Source organism: Nerophis ophidion, linkage group LG07 (assembly GCF_033978795.1).
Source record: "Nerophis ophidion isolate RoL-2023_Sa linkage group LG07, RoL_Noph_v1.0, whole genome shotgun sequence".
NCBI classification, from domain to species: Eukaryota; Metazoa; Chordata; class Actinopteri; order Syngnathiformes; family Syngnathidae; genus Nerophis; species Nerophis ophidion.
This window is the reverse complement of record NC_084617.1, coordinates 26,059,516-26,071,566: the sequence shown is the minus strand read 5'-3', so window position 1 is coordinate 26,071,566 and position 12,051 is coordinate 26,059,516.

Below are 12,051 nucleotides of genomic sequence, written 5' to 3'. Positions count from 1 at the left end.
TTTTCAAACGGAGGAGAAAAAAAGTCCTCCTTTCTATCCAATACCACACGAAAGTGGTTGGATTTGGCATCTCATTTGTCCAACTTACATAAACGTTTTTAAACACTTTGTTATGAGAGTAGCATATGGGTGTGTGTGGCCCTTTGTGTGACAGCAGGTGAGTGACGTCAGTGAGTGTGTGGGTGAGCGAGGAGAGAGAGCGGCCGCTGAGGGCTGGGGAGAAATACATTGGCATCAAACTCCAGAGCTTGCTAGCTTTTGCATGCTAGCTTTCTGAGACTCTTATTTTGTTAGCACAGGCAGGATGAAGCAGGTCTCTTATGGTGAAGACAGGAACTGTGCAGTTGGTCTTTAGAGTTTTGATAGCAGGTACGGCCCAAGAGTCAGTTGAAATAAAAAGTGTTTCTCTCTGTCCGTCCTGTCAGTGATTTTTTTTTTTTTTTAATAATGAGCTCGCAGCAGCCGGCGTCATCTCACAAGATTCCCGGGTGCCGAGAATGTCAAACAACTGACGAAAATGAAATCTTGGTGAAGATTGATGATTGGTCATTTGTATGTCTATTTTTTTAATGGCTTCCTTGTGATCGACTGACACACCCTCCGCGATCGACCGGTAGCTCGCGATCGACGTAATGCCCACCCCTGACCTAGAGGTACGAGGTCCACTTTTGTCCAGTTACATCTTGTTTTATTAGCACATTTCTGAGTTTCAATTACAGTTGCAAGACATTAGATGGCAGTAGTACATATTTTTTGTTTCATCCTAAAAAGTTTTAATACTGTAAGCGTTGTCCTTATTACTCACCAGCTGTTTGAATGTGATTTGTATTTTGTCGTTTTCATTAACAAATTTGGAGGTGTTACAATCGCCATGTAAAAGTGCTAATGCTAATCAGTAGGATGTCAGTAGCAAAACCAATGTATATTAGCATCAAGCTAGCGCTTCTTTGGAAAAGTAAAGTCTTACTTTTAAAGCGTTTTTTTTGTTTGTTTGTTTTTGGGCATTTTCTGTTAGCTTTGAAAATTGCAACATTACCTAGAGGTACGAGGTCCACTCTTGTCCACTTATCTTGTTTTTATTATATTTTTTAGTTCCAATTACTGTTGCATTAGATGTCAGTTGTGTAAATTTGTTGTTGCACCCTAAAAAGTCATAATACTCTAAGTATTGTACTTATTACGCACCAGCTATTTGAATGTAACGTGCATCTATGTCGTAGTTTTAATTGACAAATTTGTAGGCGTTAAAATCGCCATGTAAAAGTGCTAATACTAATCAGTAGCATGTCAGTAGCAAAACCAATGTATATTAGCATCAAGCCAGCGGATCTTTGGAAAAGTGAAGCCTTACTTTTTTAAAGCGTTTTTTTATTTTGTATTTTTATTTTTTGGGGCATTTTCTATGTTAGCTTTAAAATTTGCAACATTAACTAGAGGTACGAGGTCCACTCTTGTCCAATTGTTATCTTGTTTTTATTAAATGTTTGAATTCCAATTACAGTTGCATTAGATGTCAGTTGTGTAAATTTTTTGTTGCACCCTAAAAAGTCATAATACTCTAAGTAGTGTACTTATTACGCACCAGCTGTTTGAATGTAACGTCCATCTATGTTGTAGTTTTCATTGACAAATATGAAAGCGTTAAAATCGCCAGGTAAAAGTGCTAATGCTAATCAGTTGCATGTCAGTAGCAAAACCAATGTATAACAGCATCAAGCTAGCATGTCTTTGGAAAGTGAAGACTTACTTTTAAAGTGTTTTTTTTTTGTTTTGTTTTTTGCCATTTTCTATTTTAGCTTTGAAATAGAGGTAACAGGTCCACTCTTGTCCAGTTGTGATCTTGTTTTCATTAGATTTTTGAGTTACAATTACAGTTGCATTATAAATCAGTTGTGTAAATTTTTTGTTGCCCCCTAAAAAGTCATAATACTCTAAGTATTGTACTTATTACGCACCAGCTGTTTAGATGTAACGTGCATCTATATCGTAGTTTTCATTGACAAATTTGGAGGCGTTAAAATCGCCATGTAAAAGTGCTAATGCTAATCTGTAGCAAATCCAATGTATATTAGCATCAAGCTAGCGCATTTTTGGAAAAGTAAAGCCTTAAGAGTGTTTTTCTTTGTTTGCTTTGAAAATGGCAAAATTACCAAGAGGTACGAGGTCCGCTCTCAGTGCTGCTGAAGTGCAAAGAGAAAACCAGGGGTTGACGTCACGCGCAACCAAGGTACTGAAACAAGGCACCGTTTGATTTCACGTAAGACCGGTAAGATTCGGTCAATGCCAAAAAAAAGTACCGGATTCGGTACCCATCCCTAGAAGACATTAACTGACCACCTGACCGTTGTGTGCATTTAAAAACAAATACAAATATGCAGTTTTACTATTTATAGTGTTTCTTGTTTTTTTCCTGCAAAACTGGCGCTTTAGAAGAGTGGCTCTCACAGGAAGAATGTGCGTGTACGCTCACACAGCAACACAAAACCCTGCAATCAGCTCATATAACACCAGTGTCGGTCAGGTGTGACGTGTCTACTTTACCCGTCAGACAACACAACAGGGCGAGACAAGTGGGTCACGGGTGTTAAATTTCACACTCTTGTTCCAGCTTTCCACGGCTCACTTTCACACGCATTATCCCAAAATATCCACTGCTTTGAAAAAAAAATAGCCTTTCAAAATCAATGGCAAAACAGAGGAATTTTTCATTTTGTAGGAAAAAAAGCAGATATCATACATGACACAAACTACAGTCATTTTGATAGCAACTTTTTAGCTTTAAGAACCACTAAAATCAAGAAACTGTTGTTGGTAATGGTTTCTGAAAAAAAAAAAAAAAAAAAAAGAAATTATGGAATCACCCTGTAAATGTTCATTTCAAAAAGTTAACACCCACATCAGATAAAATGTGTTCATGAGTCGGCAGTTAAAAAGGAGTGTCCACATTTTGGTGAGCTGTTGCAGCGTGTGCATTGACATGAAACATGGCTCCAACACGAGAGATTTAGACCAGGGAGAGGATAATCAAAGTTCTTCTAGAAGTTTGCAAAAGATGTTGACCGTTCACAGAAATGTGGCGCAGGTACCAATATAATGGGAAGCGATATCATGGGAACCAATCTGGCACTGTCACACCAAATTTCTTCTCCCTACAAATTTGGCGTGACAGCTCCAACACGGGAGATTTAGACCAAGAAGAGGATTATCAAAGTTCTTCAAGAAGGTTGCAAAAGATGTTGACCGTTCACAGAAATGTGGAGCAGGTACCAATAACATGGGAAGCAGGCCCGGCTCTAACCAATCTGGCGCCCTAGGCAAGATTTTAGGTGGCGAATACATGAAATACAATATTTTTGACATATATAAACACAAAATAAAACGTGTCAACAAGTTGCATAAAATAAATTAAAAATACAATATAAATAAGTCACTGCACAAAACAAGATATCAAACCAGTATGACTTTAACAACTATATTCCAAAAAAAGGGGATCCTACAGAATTCTCTATTTGTGCTTTTAATATTGCATCTAATACAAATGTCCCTAAGTTGTAAGGTGGGAATACTCTAATTAACTGACGTTACATTATTATTTTCCATAACAATTTAGCCCCCTCCACAATATTAACACGATGTTAAAACAGAACTAGCTATTTATTGATTAGCAATTGCCGAATCATGTAACATTAGCTTAATGCTAAAAAGCCAGGTTACTACCACATTCTGTAACAGACAAATAATTTCATGTATGTAGGCTAACGTTGCCTACCTCTGTCTTTTCCTCTTTTCTCCTCCTCTTTTCTCTTTTTTCTTCCCTGGGCACCTGACAGTTTTGGCCGTTTTGACATCTTGTGTTGATTTTTTGATGTGGTGACGTTCAAAAAGAGTCATGATACGGGAAAGGAGCTAGGGGCGCACCGTGCGGGGGGGGGGGGGTCGTAATGTTGTAACAAATATTTCTTTTAAATAGGCTTTACTTTGCATTTTAATTAACGTGGGATTATATTTTTTGTATTTAGAAATAATAGTACCAACTTTTTATTTTTTTATTTTTTATTTTTTATTTTTTCTCCAACATTTGTGGCACTGGCGGTGCGCTCCCTGGTGGACAGTGCCCTTGGTATTTGCCTGTACGGCCTATGCCACGGGCCGGCCCTGATGGGAAGGTTGTAAAAGGCGAAGGGACAACAATGGCAAATTTCAAGCAAAATGTCTTGAAAAAGAGAAAATGCACAGCAAACCAAAGTCTGGGGGAGAACTGTACGAAAAAGCGCTGAAAAGAAACAGGATTTAAACACAGAAAATCTTAATAAAAGCAGTCATTTACATCTAAAAACAAAGTTCTAATGGGTTAAGGCTATTTGGCGTTGCCCTAGTGGCTCCTGGAGCTTTTTGGAAAATGGAAAAAATTAAAGGAAAAAAATATGTTTGAATAAAGTTTCTGTAGTAGGACAAACCTTCCTAATTGTTAAAAATCCCACTATTTATACTAAACATGCTTCACTGATGAGAAAAGTGGTCCCCAACCACCGGGCCACGGCCCGGTACCGGGCCGTGGCCCGATTGGTACGGGCCGCAGAATATTTTTTTATAAAAAAAATTATTAAAAAAAATAAAAATAAAAATTTTATTTTTTTATTAAATCAACATAAAAAACATCGAGAGGAGCCAGATGAGGTGGTTCGGGCATCTGGTCAGGATGCCACCCGAACGCCTCCCTAGGAATGTGTTTAGGGCACGTCCAGCTGGTAGGATGCCACGGGGAAGACCCAGGACACGTTGGAAAGACTATGTCTCCTGGCTGGCCTGGGAACGCCTCGGGATCCCCCGGGAAGAGCTAGACGAAGTGGCTGGAGATAGGGAAATCTGGGCTTCCCTGCTTAGGCTGCTGCCCCCGCGACCCGACCTCGGATAAGCGGAAGATGATGGATGGCAACATAAAAAACACAATATACACTTACAATTAGTGCACCAACCACAAAAACCTCCCTTTTTCGTGACAAAAACGTCCCTTTTTCATGACAAAGAAGAAGAAAAAAAAAAAAGAAAAAGGACACCCCCCAATTGGACAGATAGGCGATGATTAGTTGCGGAGGGATATTGCCGACGCCATATAATGTGGGCGTGGTGTGGCGGCACGCCTTAATATGATGGTTTCGCCCAAAAACTTTCCACATTTATAACTCTGCTCCAAAAAATCAGATCTTGGTCAAAATTGGTAGAAATGAGGATGCAACAACCGTGACCATAGTACTTAAGGGCAAAATCATGCAAGTTAGCGAGCTGCTGGTTCTAACTCCCTATTTGGGTCGCAGGGCTAGAGAGTGCCTAATGTGCAAATAAGGAGGGGCGGCCCTTGCCAGAAGGGACAAAGGTTTTGGTTTACAGTGCACAGATTATTTACAGGGCACAGAACAGGTGGTTGACAAAGTTGATTTGTGGCCAACTATTACCGGAACTTCTAAAGTGGAATATGAAAATCTAAGTATAGGTCTTGGCCATCTATGTCAGTGTAACCTCAAAAGGTGCACCGCTACCCAGCAGCGTGTGGTCAATACGGCTCTCGTCGTGATCCCAGGGCGCAGAAAAGGCAGGCGAAGTACACGCAGAACGTCGTTTTATTAGGAACCAGGAATAAAGAAGCAGGAAATCAGAAGCAACAGAGCACTTTGGCATACACTAAATAATAAATGAACACTGAAGGAAGGAAAGAGGTGGGACTATATAGAAAAAGATGTCAAACTCAAGGCACATTGTTTTATGATGTCTGGAAATGTGTGCTTTATCTTTTTTTAATCAATGTATTCATTTCATCTGTTTTAACAGAAAAAAATATGTATTGCCTGCAGCTGCATATATTAGGATTCAATACTATCGTGTGTGACAGGTACTATAGCGTGTAATAGGATCTATGTTTGACAGGTTGGCCCTGCGATGAGGTGGTGACTTATCCAGGGTGTACACCGCCTTCCGCCCAATTGTAGCTAAAATAGGAACCGCGACCCCAAAAGGGAATAAGCGGTAGAAAGATGGATGGATTATCTAAAACACAACAAATATTTAATCATGCATTCCATTTTTAAAAATTCTAAATAATCAAATATGTGCTTTACTTATGTATGAATTTGTAATGTGGTTCATGTTAATAATGTAATGCCAGTTACATTTTTATGAATTTAAGGTTGGAAAGTAATTCTAATCTGTAATAATAATAATGAACTATTAGTTGTGTGTTTCCAAATAATGTAACAAATATTACATTACCATGCATTACAACTTATTTTATGTTAAAATTAAAATAAATATCTGACTTATAATTTCAAAGCAAGTAATTAATTGAATTGTACATTGTAGAAATGACAATAGATTTTATGTTTAAGAAAAAAACAACTGCTAAGTTACCAGAATTTTACCCTAAAAAAAGCAATGGTACATTTTTTCCATTTATAGTATTGCAAAACTGTAAAAGAAAAACATTGATATATTTTACGATAAAAAAAATAATGATAATAAAATAAAAACTCTGCATAGTTGCCAGACTCGTACTTACATCTGTCTATTTACAGTAGTACATTGCAAAAACAACCATCGATTTTAAGATTTAAAAAAAACTGTCTGCTCAGTCGCCAGAATTTTAATGAAAAATATCTATTTACCGTAAAAATGTGAAAATAAAACGATCATAGATTTTACGATAAAAAAAACTTAACCGCTGTGTCGCCAGAATTTTACTGTTAAAAAAGAACTAATGCAACACTTAAAAAAATAAAAAACATATATTTTACGATTGAAAACAAAAGGGCTGCTTAGTTGCCAAAATTTACAGTAGTACACCTCAAAACAACTAGATTTAAAGATTTAAAAAAAACCTAAAACATTTTATCGTGAAAAAATATAATACCGCTTTTCTATTTACCGCAATACTGTGCTAATAGAGCAATCATAGATTTTACGATTAAAAAAAAAAAAAAGCTTGCCGTTCTGTCGACAGAATTTTACAATAAGTTTTCCCCCAAAACAACCATGGTACTGTTTTTTTTTTTGTTAGTTTTTGTTTTTTTTACCACTGATGCAAAACCTGTAAAAAAAAAAAAAAAAAAAACTACAACCAAAGATACGCAGCCCCTAAAGGGACATGGGGTGAAAAATGGCGGGTGGGGGGGGGACACACTTTTATTTATTTATTTATTTTTATTTTTTTAAATGTTCCCCCCCCTCTGTTGCTAAACTTTTACATACATTTTTTACATTTACAGTAATATGCCATAAATTATTGTAAATTGTACAGTAAAATTCAGGTGACTGGGATGGGGGGGATACTTGTATTTATTTATTTATTTTTTGATTTTTTTTAAATGTTCCCCCCAAAAAATATTTTTTCTTCATGGGGCTCCGTACAAAGATTTTACGATTAACCGAATTAACCCATGTTAATTTTTACATTTACAGTAATATGCCATAAAATATTGTAAACTGTACAGTAAAATTCAGGTGACTGAGATACAGATTTAAATTTTTACGTAGTACTTAAAAAAAACATGCATAAGCATTTTTAATTTTCCTGAAGGAATCAATACAGTACTATCTATCTAGTGTATAAACATGTATTTCTCACTCTTACAAGCGGACCCCAACGGAGGCCATAAAGTAGAAAACCCTGTCATGTTGTATCGACATCTTGTCACACGTCAGATCTGATCCATTTTTGAGTGCCAATCCGATAATTTGACCAAAGATTATAATACTGAAAGTGTTTTATAGCAAGTAACAAAAGTAAACACAAAAACACATTTTTGTAATGCTTATTTGAATTTGCTTGTGTTGTACAGCACAATCAATGCATTAAATGTGTGATATTGAACATTACAAATGATTTGTTTAACAAAATAAAATGTCGAGTGTACAATGAGTAAACAAACATTTGAATCATTTGGGTTTTGCCTTCAAAGCCTTCCTCCATCACTTTGTAAACAATAACAAAAACAACTAACTACAAGGAAAATACAATTATCTTATCACTTTTGTGTTCAGTATGTTTATGTACTGATATTATATTAGATATTAATAGTATCAACATCTGGATTCATCAACCCGACTTTACATTGAAGCGCAGGGGTGTCCCAACTATATATGTGTATATATGTATGTATATATGTGTATATGTTAGGGTTGTAAGGTATACCGGTGCTAATAAAGGACCGGGATACTAATTGATTGAAATTGGTACTATAATACATTGGAAAAGAAGGCGTTATAAAGCGTGACAGGTAATAATGTAGTTGTTACACCAGTCCTGATGTTCCCTCCGGTGCAGACTGCAATAGAGGAGCACAGATCACACATTCCCTTCAGTTCACTTTACCCCACAATGGGTCTGATAAGACCCACTTTCCGATCAAAATTCAAGGCCGCCAATTTGTGACAAGTTGGTTGCTTTATTATTAGATTTGCAATACACAAGCGGACCTATTCATCACTTCACTGCGCAGTGCACACGCTCCTCTGCCTCCTTGTACTCGCCCACACACTCACTGACTTCACTTAGCCAACACGTGAACTTGTCACAAAAACACATACTGTGCGCTACTTTCATTAGTTAACAGCTCCTCTGCTGTGAACATGTAGATAACATTTACAAACCCCAAAACCAGTTAAGTCGGCACATTGTGTAAATGGTAAATAAAAACAGAATACAATGATATGCAAATCCTTTTCAACGTATTCAATTGAATAGACCGCAAAGACAAGATATTTAATGTTCGAACTGGTATACTTGGTTATTTTTTGCAAATATTAGCTCATTTGGAATTTTATGCCTGCAACATGTTTAAAAAAGCTTGGCACAAGTGGCAAAAAGACTGAGAAAGTTAAGTAATGCCATCCCACATGTCAACAGGCTAATTGGGAACAGGTGGGTACCATGATTGGGTATAAAAGCAGCTTCCATGAAATGCTCAGTAAATCAAAAACAAGGACCTCATCTAAGATGGACTGATACAAAGTGGAAAAGTGTTCTGTGGTCTGACGAGTCCACATTTTAAATTGTTTTTGGAAACTGTGGGACGTCGTGTCCAAAGAGGAAAAGAACCATCTGGATTGTTCTAGGCGCTAAGTTGAAAAGCCAGCATCTTTGATGGTATGGGGGTGTATTAGTGCCCAAGGCATGGGTAACTTACACATCTGTGAAGGCACCATTAATGCTGAAAGGTACATACAGGTTTTGGAGCAACATATGTTGTCATCCAAGCAGCGTTATGGACATTATGCCTGTAGTCCAGACCTGTCTCCCATTGAAAATGTGCGGCGCTATATGAAGCCTAAAATACCACAACGGAGACCCCGGACTGTTGAACAACTTGATCTGTACATCAAGCAAGAATGGGAAATAATTCCACCTGAAAAGCTTCAAAATTTGGTCTCCTCAGTTCCTAAATGTTTACTGAGTGTTGGTAAAAGGAAAGGCCATGTAACACAATGGTAAAAATGCCCCTGTGAAAACTCTTTTTGCAATGTGTTGCTGCCATTTAAATTCTAAGTTGATGATTATTTGCACACAAAAAATTAAGTTTCTCATCACGAACATTAAATATCTTGTCTTTGCAGTCTATTCAATTGAATATAAGTTGAAAAGGATTTGCAAATCGTTGTATTCTGTTTTTATTTATCATTTACACAACGTGCCAACTTCACTGGTTTTGGGGTTTTTAATATGGAAAAATTGTAAATTGTTCTTTTGAGTGCGACAAGAAAATCCCAATGTGTGTTACTGCCCTTTAATTTATATTTGGACCTTCTAAAATTGTACCTTGAGTAAAGTAGGAAATGTATGTTTTTTTGTATTGTAAGATTTTTTGATAAAATAAAGCCAAAATTGGCACTTTTTCATATTTCCCTTTATTAGGAAAAATTTCAAAGTATTGATATACATTTTTGTACCGGTACCAATTTGTACAACCCGTGTGTGTGTAAAAAATGTGGATATTAAAACAAAAGTTTTGTAATCAGAAATATCAAGCAGCTAAAATGTGCCAAACATGGGTAATTGTGTTTTGCATTCTTGCCGTTATGCACCATAATGGCTTTAAATATGTGTCATTTAGAAATTGTTTATGGTGTTTTGAAGTTTTTCATAATATCCACATAGTTCACTGAGTAGGTTGTGTTATGTGTGACCAAGTTGCAACCTTTATGTGAGTTTAATTTTTTTTTTTTTCGCACCATGACTAGGGAAGGTTGTTTGGACTGTTGTATAGGTAAATGCTGTACCATGACATCTAAATACTTTCAAGGGTCATTGATCTGATTTACTCACTATGTCCACAAGATGGCACAAAATGTGAGGCATTCAGGGACTGTATGGTAATTAAAATCAATTTGATGCGATGCTTTATCAAAAATGTTGGTGAACATTTAGCGTAGGGCTAGGGATCCTATGGCTTGCGAACCAGATGTGACTCTTTTGATGACTGCATCTGGCTCTCGGATAACTCTGAGCTGACATTGCTTAACACGATAAGTAATGAATGATTCCACTTGTAATCACAGAGTTAAAAATAACGTTCAAAATATAAAACATTCTCATGCATTTTTATTCCATCCATCCGTTTTCTACCGCACCTGTTAAAGAAGTTGTGTAATGGTAAGAAGTTATTTATTTATTATTGGTTAGTGTGGGTCTTGCCCCTCTGGGGGTTCTTTAGACCACCAAGCACCGAAATGAGAGCCTGTTTCAGGGTTACAATATTGTTTTATTTTTCAATAAGTCTCTCAGTTGCTTTCCAGCAATTGCATTTTTCTCTTTCGTTCTCTCTCGCGCTCTGGCTCCAGCCCCAACCCCGTCTCTCCTCCTGGCTGCTGCTTATAACAGAGCGACAGGTGATTAGATATCAAGGCCCAGGTGGACCATCTAGGCACCTGTCGCTGATTTCGAGGCCTGTCCTGGCACACCCCAGTTCGCTGCAGGCCCGCAGGCCATGCTCCCTCCGCAATTAGCTTCAGAATAACAATGTTATTACAAATAATAATAGACCTCTTATACCCTAGAAATATTGGTCTTACTTAAAATTGCACGCGTTTAGTTGTTTTCAGTGTTAAAAAAAATATTATATGGCTCTTACGGAAATACATTTTGAAATATTTGGCTTTTTGGCTCACTCTGCCAAAAAGGTTCCCGACCCCTGATTTAGCGGATAGCTTCTTTTTTTTTATTTTCCTGAGGGAACTCTCCTGAAGGAATCAATAAAGTACTATCTATCTTTTGAGTCAGTGTGTGCAAGTAGCATGCTTAGCCATTTGTTTTCCTCTACTCATCCAGTGATAATACTACTTTTTAAAAAAGGAATTTTTTTTTTTTTTTTTTGGGTGAGACAGGCATCTTCCCGCACGTCCGTAATGACGAACATTTTTGTATTTAACGCGAGTAAAATGACCTGACGCCTTAGCGGGATGGGGACGTCTCCATGGCAACATTCACAAACATGTGTGCCAATAAAGTGTCAGAGTCGGAATGTACTTGTCACTGCGTGCAGGCAGGAGGAAGAGGTGCCGTACGAGAAGAGCAACCAAGCAGCAGACAGAAAATGACAGTGACAAACACCAGGTATGGACAACATGTCATTTTGGTTTTCCTTTTTTTGTGTGTGTGTTCCACTTCCTGCCTGCCCTCATGCTCTGCCACCTGAGCACTGATTCTCCACACCTGCTCTTGATGAGTGATTAGGTGGATCGCCTGTTCCTTAATCACTAATCAGGAGGGTTTATCTACCAGTGTCACCTTCCTTGCGATGATCCCCTATGATCTACTGCCGCACACATGCTGGTGCGCGCTCATTACGTACCATTTAGTTGCACGTCGCCTGCCGTCTCTGCCTCGTGGGGTCACGCCAGCAGCCTTTGTGTTATTACACAAACATAAAAGTACTTTTTAAGGTCAGACAACGCATGGACAATTAAGGAATGTGATAATCATTTTTCAGTGTAATAATTGCACTCTGTATTCTGTAATCAAGAAAAAATATAAAATATATAAGCAATGTGCTGTCTTCAAAGTAT